At 40.0% G+C, this 11,659-nt stretch overlaps 2 protein-coding genes across 5 annotated transcripts in view; one reads left to right on the forward strand and one right to left on the reverse strand.

Moving 5' to 3' along the window:
* The window catches only part of LOC146577462 (protein NLRC3-like), a 35,912-nt gene extending 31,666 nt beyond the window's left edge, over positions 1-4,246 (reverse strand). For 2 of the 4 annotated variants that reach the window (XM_085254279.1, XM_085254251.1), the window contains exon 1: positions 4,143-4,182. The gene's annotated coding sequence lies outside the window, so the exon portion shown is untranslated. Of the gene's footprint in view, positions 1-4,142 lie in introns of all 4 variants that reach the window. The other 2 variants (XM_085254270.1, XM_085254260.1) reach the window with 2 other exon arrangements.
* The window catches only part of LOC146577461 (ribonuclease inhibitor-like), a 144,503-nt gene that overhangs the window by 61,286 nt on the left and 71,558 nt on the right, over positions 1-11,659 (forward strand). The window lies entirely within an intron of this gene.

Genomic DNA, 11,659 nt, shown 5'->3' on the forward strand with positions numbered 1-11,659 from the left:
CTACATGTTGGTTTTGCACCAGATAGGATGACAGATTTCAGGTGGCCCTGTGTCTTTCTCTATTACCTTTCTCTATTACATCTGCCACTGCATCTCGATAATCTTTGTGTGGCTTCTAGTGGGTCCTGACCCTCTCATATTTTGAAAAATCTATGCTTGAATCTCCCTTAATGATTGTGTTAAGAATTCTCTCCGCCTTTGTCAAAAGTTGTGTATTAGGAAAAAGTGAAATAATTATAAATATAAAGTCCCAATGTGTAGAGCACACATTAATAAATTAGTCATGTTCTCTGTGAAAGTAAATGAGCCTAATTCTTAAAGACCCCTGAAATTATTTACTAGATGTTTATTTTTTGAATAAAATAAAAATCTGAGTTTAACAAAACATTTTAAATGTAAATATTGAGCTTACCTTTCTTTCTTCCATAAAATGTGCTTGTGGGCACGCCAGCCATTTTGAAAAGGTGGGAAAAACAATTGGCAAGGCCACACCCCCACACATGTGATATAATTTTAAAGGTACCGTTGTCCTCTCTAAGAAACATCAGGACTTAGAGGAGTGGCAAGTAGAGTATGAGGGACATTTATAAAACTGAAAATCCCACAAACCTCGAAGTGCAGTTGAAAAGCTCACACAAGAAGGTTAACCTAGCTTACCTAGAAGACCTCATCAGGGGGAGCACACTCCCCCTCCTTGAAGAGCTCCCCCACTTAACTCGCATCCCAAGAAAACAGCTAACCCCAGATAAGGCAGCGTGATGTATCCCGAGACAACAGGACTGGGACATCTAAATAAAGGTGTGAAACAATCGCCTTCAAAAGGTTATCAATTGACTTCAACCAAAATTAGGAACACTCGGTGCGGCAAGAATTAATAGTTATTAGTCTCAACACCCAAGGATAACCAGAAGAGCATGATTGATATGATGGAACTGAGATTTTGTTACACTTAATTTTTGCAAAACACAAATAAAACTAAATTGAAACTAAGGATTTTCAGAAAAATAAAAACTAGACTAAACTAGCAAAGAATTGGTAAAAACTAATTAGAACTGGAAAAAATTGAAAATCTGGAGTCGAAACTAAATAAAAAATAAAACCTAATGAAAATGGCGAAACGTTTAAAACCCTGGTGCAGAGATTGGCAAATCTGACCAGGAAAAGTATGAGATGGATTGTCAGGACAGTCAGCGTTAAAGCCACTTTTGACAGTCCATACTAGGATGGCATTGGACATCTTCGGGGCGGAGGAGGGTTGGTGTGACCAAGATGTGGTTTGGCTTGTTGTATGTATATTTGAGATTATGTGGCTCTGGATGGACCAGTTACCAGGGCATGGAAGGAGGACAGACTCATTAAAGGAGGAGAAGGCATTTCCTGGGATTGGAGATCCTCTGGGTGAGTGGTTGATTAAAAGCATGCATAAAATAGAAGTTATCTGTTGTTATTGATTGGTAATAGATTGATAATTGGCCACATTTACAGCTGTATTGACTTGTTGTGGACGTAGTCGACTTCAGGTTTAAACACTCTAATTAACAGGTTGAAAATAGTGACATTAAAGGAAGAGTATGCAGCGCCACCCTGTCAGACGCCAGTGATGGTGGAGCTCACTGATGAATCAGGTGAGCTGGATACATGGCTGATTCAAAACTAAGATCCCCCTGCTGTGGTCAGTAAGGGGAGAAAAAAGGGGGAAATAAAATCAAGAATAAAAGAGGCATTTATAAACGTTTATGGGTCAAGTGAAACGGGATAAAAGGGGGTTTTACTGTTATTTTCATATCAGCATTATTATTGTATGAGAATCATGCAACAAGCATTGCATCGATGATCATTTATTGAAGCTTTTGACCTTATACTAACATCTGTGTTCCTGTGATTGTTATAACTTCTGATGAATCTTCTATTTACAGGTGTTAGGATAATGATATAATTTTTCATTGCAGGTGTAACCATGATCATTTTCATACATATTGCAACTTGTTGCTCATTGTAGAGTTGTGCTCAAGTTAATAAGGGTTAAAAGCTACAGTCAGCGCGAATGTCTGACTGATCTATTGAGGGAAAAGGCTTCGAGCATAGAAGGCCGCACGCGCTTACAAAACACTGATATCATGTTATTCTTTGTGATCTTTTCTTCAATTATGTCTTTAAGGTTAGTTTAAATAGTGGCAGTTAATTAAACGACATTTATTAAAATATTAAATACATGAGTCAGAACGTTACACGCGGATCACCTTAAGAGTCTGGGAAACTTTGTAGCTGCCTAATTTTTTTTTGAACGTTCTAGCTCCGTTGATTTGACACATTGGAATGTGTCAAAAAAGGGGGGGAAAGTTGAGCTTTAACATGAAACAAGGATTATTTGAACATTTTATAATTTCATTTGTGTCTTTAATACCTTAGGAATGGTAAAGCTTAAGCTAATAGCAGTCCGAGAAGACGGACCTTTTAGAGAATCAGTGAAAAAGCATAAACTATCACTTTCATGTTTAATCATTACTCATTGAAATGAACTGAATAGCGTTTAGAAGATTTGTTAATTTCTTTGTCTTTTGTTAAAAAGAGGGGTTTCAATAATTTTCAGACACACCTTGCAAATGTGCTTATAATGAGTTGGCACTTGGTCTTTTGAAGGTCATAAGCTTCGTTCGGCGTGATTGTCCAGACTGATATATTGCAGGTATTGACTTTGAGTGCAGAGGGCTAAATGCAAACACGCTTACACACACATAAGATATGATTAGAATAAGTCCCTGGGACATTCTGAATGTTTTAGACCAATTCTGAATCACTAGAAGGTCAGTAGATGACAACATTAGATTATTAGGGTTAGGAAGAGGGGTGTTTTGGTTTTCTGTCTCTTACAGAGAAAGGAACAGACACCAGACGAGGTCACAGATATGCGAGGATCCTCCGTAGCAGAGACAGACACAGTGACTGCCGAGACATCAACTGGGTCCAAGGGTCATGGCGTTTGGGCTCCAGCTAGTCACCACAAAAGGATGGATCCCATAAACACAGCAATAACCATGAAGGGGTTGGCGGAAATCCGGGAACACCAGACCAACGAAGTTCGAGAGGCTTTTGGGCAAAAAGGGGACACCTTCCTGTTCCTTTTCTGGAGAATACACAGATCGTTGTTTGAAATCAGGGCAGAATAATCCCCTGATCTGTGTCACGACTGAAGGGTTGTCTAACCCCTAAGGTTGAAGAATGAAGAGCAGAGGATCACCCAACTGGACGACACTGGTAGCTGCAGCAATAAAATAAAGGCTGAAAGCTGTGGGAGACCTGGGGAGTGTCATCTGTACTCGCTATTGTTGGAATAATAGTTTTTCTTGCATCTGAACTGCGCAAACACAGAGGTCATCCCACATATGGTTCGCCCCTCAGGGGGACAAAGGACCTCAGGAGTGAGAAGAGATGAACCCAGCCACACTGAATTGAAGGGTGTTGGTGAGGTCATTATTTTAATGACCTCATCAGGGGGAATTGTGGGATTGGAGTGTTATTTTATGCCATGTTAGACCCCTAATTAAAGATTGTGAATTATTATGTAGTTTTAGTTTGCATTATTCTCCTGAATTAGAAGAAGCTGATAACTATTGCATTAGTTAAACTGATTTGCATTACATTAAACTGCTGACTTGTTGTGAATGAATGATATTGTTTTATGATGCATTATACTGCTGAGTTATAAGAAATACTGTTCGCAGAAGGTTATTGTCTAATTTGTCTGAGTAGAAGAGAACAGAGTGTGCTGGAGTTTTCTGCCCCATTTCAGCAGGAGCAGATAATCAGGGAGCCAAGGTTGTAGCTTAGGCGTTGTGTGAGAGAAAGCATGTGAATGTTTAGGCTTTTTATGATAAGGTGGAGGCACCAGAGGCTATAAAAGTTTGAGCAATGCTCCACCATTTTGAGATTTTGAGGCTGTCTGCATCAGTGTCCATCTCCCACGCGTGTGATCATTAAAATCATCGTTTGACTCAACCCGGCCAGACCAGTGTTGTTATTGTGGTGTTTCTCTTGTTTCCATCCCCAATTTTGAACTCGTAACAACAGAAACCTTATTTAAACACGAAATATTCAACGGCTTCACTTCCTGATCCAGGATTCAAAGAGGACGTTGCACTTACTCAGCTTCTTCCCATGAACGTCTTCCCTCTGCAGCTCTGCTGTCTGGGCCAGGTCTGTGTAGAAACAGAGACAATCTTCTGCTTCATCAGTCCTCTGTGTCTGCAGGCTGAAGTCACATTAAACACTTCACACCAGCAAAGAGTCTGAAGCTCACAGGTTAAAGGTCAGCTGCTGCACCTTGTGTGATATTGTTTGATCAATAATTAGCCTGCAGCAGGTTTCTGCTCCAACTCCAACACACTGAACAACCCTGAGAACAAATCAGAGGATGTGGGTGTGTCTGCAAGCTTCAATAGTATTAAACACCTCACACCAGCAATGAGTCTGAAGATCGCAGGTCAAAGGTCATAGGTCAGCTGCCACACTGTATATAATATTTCAATATGTATACAACCTGACTGCGGGCGTGTGTGCAGCCATAAACAGTTTAAACATTAAACACTGAAACATAAAAGAAGCTTAAGCTGCATTGACAGCCAGCAGGTCTAAACAGGAATGGAACGCATCCATGGATAATTCACCACTTTATTTGAAGACATCTGTAGCACTGCCTCAGTTCTGGATGTTTCCACAGACTCCTCTGGCCTCTGTGCACCTAAAGAAAAGGTCAAAGGTCAGCAGCACATGTAGTTGGGATAAGCTTTCATTTACAAACAACAGTCGCACTGTGACAAAGTGGAGGAGCAGTTGCAATGCTCTCCATTTGTCCCATATGTGTTTGCCTTTTCTTGCACATTGTACACATTATTCTGTTTCTATGTATTTGCTATGATTTGCTATTTGTCAAGTAACATTGCTTCACTCACTATCCCGGGTTTGTTTGTGTAAGCGTTGTGTTGCCGGCAAATCAAAACATTCTGCAAATTAAGACAAATACTAAGTTATGTTTCTTTATATTTTATTATGTTACAGATTAAGTCATTTGTTCATACTTACTTTGTTTGTCTTTTCAGTCGTCATAAGGGTCAGGTGTGGGGAAACGCCCGCCTGGGATTTCCTCATTTTAAAGTCCTGCTGATGTCACATATGACATCAGCAGGTCAAACAAAGTGGAGGGGTTTCTTTTTCCATAGAGATGCTTCCTTTTGTTTGTGTTAAGGTTTAAAGGGATTTGTTGAATGTTTTTCCTTTTGTTAATACTGCCATTTAGTTGTGTAAATGTGCATGTTAGAAGTGTGTATAGGTTTTGTGTTTTTTGGATAATCTGTGTAGCGTTTTAGATCCCTCAGTTGAGTGAGTGGTACTGGCTGGGCAATCGGAGGGAAATTGGTGGCCCTATTTAAAGCCAGTCTCTATCAGATGCAGGAGAGAGGAGAGGTGAGCTGTGTCACCAGATCCATGTTATGTTGAGTTTTGTTAATAGAGTTTATTTGGGGAGGAAGTTTTGTTAAGTTACATTGAAGCCTGTGATTTCTAGGCTGTGATATAAAAACTAGTTCCTAATGGCAGCGATTCACTCAGTAAACATGTGTTTCCTTCACCAACCTCACACACAGATCCAATAAGATCAGGAAGTGGGCAGTATAGTACAATATGTGTTATTTTGTGCTGTACTGCCCAAACTAAAGATCTGCTGAAGTGTTGGAAATGATTCAGATGTTTATTTTGGACGATACAGCAGAAGATCAGACATGAAAGTGGAGATAACACAGAAGACCTGCAGCAAAGGGTCAGAGGTCAGACTGGGCCACTGGATTCAACAATGAGCCAATGATCATCAAGTACTGACTAAAGCAGAGCCCTGACGTTCTGACATTTATCACACAGTTAGAACAAATGTCTGCTGATGACTTCATCTCATGAAACGACTGATAGATGTCAATTCATTGATTAGCTGAGCTGCTGCTGCTGATCTTCTTCATCGTGCACAGAAACATTCAGCTTGTTTCAATCAGTAAATAACTTTGAACTGTTCCCACTCAAAATGCTGTCAGAACAATGATCATTGTTACTCCCCTCGAGTCTTAATAAAGCTCAACTTGTTCTGTGTGTTTAAACTGACATTTATTTCGGACAGGAGGATTCTTCCACATCTTAACATGTAATGATGTCCAACCACAGCCGATACGATGCCGTCAGAACTAAAAGGAAATGCAAACTTAAATGAATAGTCTTACTAAAGTCCTTAAGCATTATATACAACGAAACATTCCAACAAAATGATCAATAAAGTACACATTACACCTCACACTGCGGCTATTGCGCTTGAATACCACGCAACAGTCGTGCATTTACATACAACGATAATAAATAAAACATTTACCTCATTGGCCTCACTCAAAGGGAACAAACTTTCATTTTTACGTGGTGGGGAGGTCCAAAAAAGGCACTCTTTATTTATCTTTCTGCACACGTGCAAACCTCGTGGCTCGTCTCTTAATTAGCTTGCTGAGTGTGACAGCCAAAAAATGCCCTCTTAGCCACAACACAACTTTAGAAAAGGTTCCTATCTAATTGCACAATTAGCACAAATAACACATTTAAACATATAAATCTAATCAACAAACATGAATTACTATTTATTTCTTAATATTTCAACTCAGGGGTGCTTTGATTCATTTTGGGGGTGCTTCAGCTCCCCCAAAATGAATCAAAGCACCCCCAAAGATTTCTTACTTTTTTGACAATATTTGCTGTTTGTGTGACACACTACTAAAAATATAAAAAGCATACAGTATTTGGTTGAGACGTAACATTTTAACAACAAAAGTATAGATACCCCCCCTCCCATAATGGTTTGTTCCAGCTCACCTCTCCTCTACTCTGGCTCTAGCGCCCTTTCTGCCAGAGCGATGGTGGCTGAGACGCAGCGGAGCGGAGGTGTAAGTGCCTGCAGTGCCTGCCCACTGCACCTGTATGGCCGGAGACGCAGAGACCTGCAGCCATGTCGCTGCTCTTCTGTTTAATGTAGAAGCAACAGTGTTGATCTGTGGCACAAGGACTGTTACAGATGAACCTGCATACTGGGTTTTGCTGGGTAATGTGACCAAGATACAGCCAGAGGTTGGCCATAAGATGGACTTCTCCTCTTCAGCTGCCCAAAAAAAGGCTCTTGATCAAAACATAAACAGACCATCTGTATTGACAGGTAAAAGGAGCCGTCCTCAAAACAGAAAAATCCCACCTGCTACTGTGGAGGAGTTGTCACTGCTATTGGATACTTTGCTGGAACACAGTAAAGTTGTGGGTTGTGGGAATGACCCATAATGTTTTATCTAGGGGTCTAGATTTATGCCTGTAGTGCACTGCCGTGTAAATAATTTGCATTTACTGAATATCTACTGACTGAGTCCCACTGTTCAAAAGTTGAATAAAGAAACAAACTAATTTTTGCCTCTTTTTTTAATTAAAACCACCTTATAGAACATCACATCAGGTACAATGTAGAATCCATGTCATTTATAGTTTACAAATGACAAAATGTTTACACAAAATCATGAGTTTTTACATGATGTCACCCACTACTAACATTACTTTATTTACTGTATCTTTTGAAAAACTACAGCAATTTTAACAGCACAAGACTTAAGAATATTTAACAGGAGCAGGTTTCATTCTTCCCTGGTTTTACTACCACACTGTTCACCAAAACGCAGCAAACCTTCACCATCTTATCCAGAAGGGTCACCTCTTCACCCTCACATGGAAGTAGTAATCTGATTGGCATGGTGGTTTGTTTGAAGCAGGTCCCTTGTGTAGTGGTGGAACTCAGTCACGATGTGTTTCATCCATTTCATCGGCTGGTTTGCTGCAATAATGTCAAATAATTAGCAACTCTATAAATAGAAGGTAGTTCTGCAAAATCACTCAGTAGGATGTTTGTTCTAATTTGCTATGAGCTCAGAGCACATAGAAAATAAAACTAATAGGCTATAAAGAGAGATATGAACATATTTAGAACTTACCGGAATGAAAATGTCTGGAGCACCAACAGATATTTGGAGATGGAAGAGAACTGCACGTCAGCTCGTCTCACAGCTGCTATCCAGGCTGGACGCCTTCTTTTGGTAACATCGATACACGAGCTGCCTCATGTTGCTTCCAGGTTGGGAAAGAATGAAAAGATAAACCCTTTTCAAGCTTATTCTCTTGCCGGTCGTGTGATCGAACATTGCAGCCGACCACACAGCAAATACGAACCATGGCTGTTGTGTGTGCCTTCGCTCCCTTTTCACTTGCGCTAGACCCCCAAAATGGCAGATCGGGCCAAAATCCTTTCCACGCCCACCCCCGTGACATCACGCTCCAAAGCCCTATAGTATTTTTTTCATATTAATGTAATTTGTCATCTAATTGAATACAATCTATTTGTGTATGATTGTCAGTCCAAAGAGGGAGAGAGGAAAGAGAGGAACGTGAGGAGAAGCACAAGGTCAGGAAGAAGCAGGTAAGCAAACAGACAGGGAGCAGTGACAGGCACAACACAAACTGTTAAACTGACAAAGAAAGAAAAAACCTGATTTTACTCACAATCTGGAAGTTGTGTCCTCCCTATATTAAAGCTGCTGTACAGAATCTGCAAAACAAACTGGGTTGAAACATTTTTGACCCTCTTTAACAACATTCCAACATAACATGATCATTGATTGGGGAGATTAAAATTAATTATATATTTTTATGTGGTTCAGCCACAACTCTACTGAAACCTCAGCCAGTAATAGGTAGGCTAACTTTTGGACCGTCCAGTTGTCTGTATGACTGCCGCAATACGTGTACCACATTTGCACACCATCAGAAAGCACCAAACAGCCCTGGTGGAGTGAGGAGCTGTAAAGAGAAGCAGAAGCTCTGTTTCTAAAAATGTTTTAAGCTTGTTTCAAAGATTCTGTACTGCAGCTTTAAATGTTTTCCAAAAGCACACAGACACTTATCAGTGTTTCTCACACTTTTTACAGTGTGGACCACCTGATAAAAATGTCAAGCTCTCCTAAGGACCACTATGAAAGCATGAAACTCATGAATCTTACAACACAAAATTAGTGTTATTAAATTAGTAAAATTAGCATCTGCAGTAAAGATTTTTTCATACATTGTATACATTCTACCACAGGCAAAGTTGCCTCCATTTTTAGATATTTTTTTTTAAATATTTTGTAATAATTTATTTGTAATAATTTATTCTGTTTCGGGAGTGTTTTTTTATGCATCTGTATTATATTATACATACACATTAAAAGTGAATCTCTGTCCAAAAAATGCACTCAGTTTACTTTTTACTCACTGTGAGCATCATTCATTATTCTCCCCCAGTAATTAAGGTTAGGATATGTATTTCTTTTATTCTAATCCATTCTTCTTTAGCAGCATTTAAATAACCTTTATCAGATTTGATGGTTTTGTTACAGACTTTTCAAAAATAGTGTTTTGCTTTTCTTTCACAAATGTTGGGATTAAATTGTGTTAAAATGTACAAAACAGTGATGTCATGTTTTGAGACGAGGACCCAGGCACAGAGAGACTTGATGAATTTAAGAATCTTATGATTTAATAAAGAAATTTGCAGACTTGCACAGAGATGGTAAAATTATGATGACTGATAACGGAGACGAAGACAACAGACGATGAGGACAGGGAGGAACAGGGGTTTAAATGCACCAAGGAGACAGTCAGAGAGAACTCGGGACAACTGGAGGCATTTAGGGATGCAAGGACTGACAGAGATGGGGAAGAAGTCTCATTGTGACGAGTAAAGTTTATCTTGCCTGGCTGGGCAGCTCTCCTGGTGCTCAGCACCCCCAAAGCTCTGATCCTAGAATCGCCCCTGTTTCAACTGCTTATTGTTTCAAACTTAACTATCTAATAAAATGAACTTAAATGCGAGAGTTGCCTATGACGGCAGCTGCAATCATTGTAGAACTCCACAAACATCACGTGTTGTTTTCCACATGTAAGATCAGCAAACATACAGAAACTTCCTGTTGCCACACACGGCCTCTAAAATCTCTTCCACGCTTTCTGTCTGAAGTCCACTCTCTGTGTCGGATCCACAGGAAACAACAAGATCTTATTAACATGGTTTTCAATGTGTCTCCTTACAAAAAGTCCAACCAATGAACAAATGTTTATATTTGTGGAGGCCGAACAAAAGCATGACACATTTCTCTGTTTCTATAAACTGGAGTCAAACACAAATATGAAGAGTTTCACTGACAGACTCCAAAATGCCCCCACAGTGGATCAAAGGGAAATCCTACAGTGTGGCCAGAGACTCTTAATGGCTCCAACATCAACACATCCACAATGTTGGATCCAGTTCTGCCTCACAGAGTTACTAAGACACACCCTCTGCCAGCATCACAACAGCTCCACCTGCTTCACCTGCCTCCTCAGCATCTGTACACCTGAAGAGAAAAGAAAGGCTCCAACAGCTCAAATCTACAAAGGATTCATGAAGTTTCATCCAACAATAACATGTTTGCCTTCCACAGTGTGCTGTTAGACACCACTGTACCTCTGCCATTTCAAAAAGAGCAGCTTGGGAACAATTTGGCTCCAAACACTTTGTGTTTAAGTTCTTTGTTTTCTTTGTGAAGCCGACAACATCTGGAGCTTTTTGACTCATAGAAACATCATTTTGTTCTTTAGATGACAGCAGATTGGGACTGAATAATCAATCACTATCAAACCAATAAAGACAAACATGCTGATTTTACAGGAACTTTGTTGGAAAAGCTGCAAAGACATGAAACTGGTGGAGATCCCAAACCAGTTGATAGTGCTGGTTATTCCAAATAAAGCTGTTTTCCATTTGAGATGAAATGACTTTCTGTCCTGATATATAATAAAGATGTTGTTGTTTTTGAGCCCCTGTATTAAAAGTAGTTTAAAGTCAGCTTGAGTTTGATGTCTTTATGTCAAAGCTGCTCATGATGTTGAGCTGCTGATGGAATAAAAACAGTGAAAAATCTCCTCAATATAAAAGCATGTAGTCCAGACTTAAATGTCGCCTGTTGTTAGCTGAGGTCCACACACAGTGTTTGACAGTGTAAAGTGTGTGAAAGGGCTGCTGGTGGAGCTCACTAGGATGAGCAGGTGACCATGTGCCACGAGGTGGAGAGCAGCTGGCCTGGTTTTGATTCTGACCCGGGCCACGGCCCCTTTCTCTCTCCCTCTGCCTTGCTGTCACTTATCTTCACTGCTCTGTCCAATAAAGCTGAAAAAGGCCCCAAATCAAAGAAATCTGCTGCAGCCTCTGAAATGTCTTCTGTTTCCTTCCAGAGGCCGACGGCTTTTTCACCGTCATACATACATGAAACTATCAAAGCTGACAATCATTTCATTCCAATAACATCTAATGGTTCATATATATAGACACAGGACTACAAGTAAATGGCTCTCAGCATCTGGCTGTGGTAACAAATGTCCCTGTTTTGTGTTCAAATTGTGTGCATGTTTTAGACGTGTGTCACATATAGAAACACAAAAATCCCACAATGACACAAAGATTGGTTTGACACAACTGTGCAGCTGTAAGTTGTTTCTAATGATTCATTGAAGCTCTTCTAACATTCTGGAG

Source organism: Mchenga conophoros, linkage group LG3 (assembly GCF_057382185.1).
Source record: "Mchenga conophoros isolate Kocher_MC1m ecotype Shallow Benthic linkage group LG3, M_conophoros_male_GT1.1, whole genome shotgun sequence".
NCBI classification, from domain to species: domain Eukaryota; kingdom Metazoa; phylum Chordata; class Actinopteri; order Cichliformes; family Cichlidae; genus Mchenga; species Mchenga conophoros.